We start from the raw sequence: 1,366 nt of genomic DNA on the forward strand, positions 1-1,366 counted from the left end.
TATATTTAGTGTATATATATACAGAATGTCCCAGACACCCACTATTTTCAAACTTTGCGAGAGCGTAGAAAGGATTGAGGTGAACATAAAAATCCCATACCGTTTTACGATATTCATAATAAATGTGGATATATTAATTAAAATGAATTAGTGAATATAAATCACGTGCGATATGGTAGATAAGTTGTAAAGGCGATGTATGCTGTTGTATGTTTGTACATTAAGTCAAATCGAATAAAACACCTTTTATCATTTTGCAAATTACGATGTAAATTTTTAATTATTCATGAAAAAATTGCATGGTTGTGCGTGATGCACAAATTTCCTTTAATTAATATCTAAAAATCTATATGGTCATTTGCAAAATGGTAGAGAACTTTTTTTTTAATTTGTCTTAATATATGAGCACACAACAGCACACTGCAGCTTACCTACCATGTCCCGTGTGATCATTCACTAAACTTCTATAATACATATCGTGACTATTATTGTGAATATCGCAAAACGATATAGGATCTTTATGTTCACCTCAATCCGTTCTACGTTCCCACAAAAATTACGGAGGAGATTCTGAGATACCCTATACATAATATCTATATATTAGTACAAATAAATATGTTATTAATTCTCACTGAAATATTTTTTATTTTAAAGATATTTTTTCTCTAAGTATAAAGTATAAGAGTATATTTTTTTGGATGCATATAAAATTGATGAAATTGGTCATATTAAGTTGAAATCATCACTCTCTTCAACTCGACAGCAAGTGCGATCATAAACATAAAATGATCGGTGCTTGAACACGCGAAGATTTTATTACCTCCAGTTATTGTAAGGCTCGTAATAAACTATTTTTACATAACAGATACTGTTAGCCACTAACGCACGAAATGTTCGTTTTTTTCTTATTAAAAGAATCCGCTATGCTTAGAGAAAAATATCTGAAAAGTAAAAACTATTTATTTTTCCGGTGAGTACTAATAATATATTTATTTGAATCTAAATTCTTTTGTATAAATAGAACAAACAATTGCTTTCATAAAAAGCAAGGATTTTGAGCAAAATATATTTTCTCATTTAGAATAAATTTTTTCCCAATAAACATATTAATAGTATAATATATATTACATAGAGCATATATGTATTTTAGTATATATATATATATATATATATATGTGTGTGTGTGTGTGTGTGTGTGTACAGGATGACTCTCCTCCGGGCATTTTGTGGAAACATAGAATGGGTTGATATGTCATAAAAGTCCTATACCGTTTTGCGATATTCTCAATAATAATTGAGAAATTAATTAAAGAAGATTGGTGAATGATCATGCACGATATGGTAGATGAGCTGCAATGGCACCGTT

This window comes from Odontomachus brunneus, unplaced genomic scaffold (genome assembly GCF_010583005.1).
Source record: "Odontomachus brunneus isolate Ranch 3 - 2012 unplaced genomic scaffold, Obru_v1 Obru_scaffold_039, whole genome shotgun sequence".
NCBI classification, from domain to species: domain Eukaryota; kingdom Metazoa; phylum Arthropoda; class Insecta; order Hymenoptera; family Formicidae; genus Odontomachus; species Odontomachus brunneus.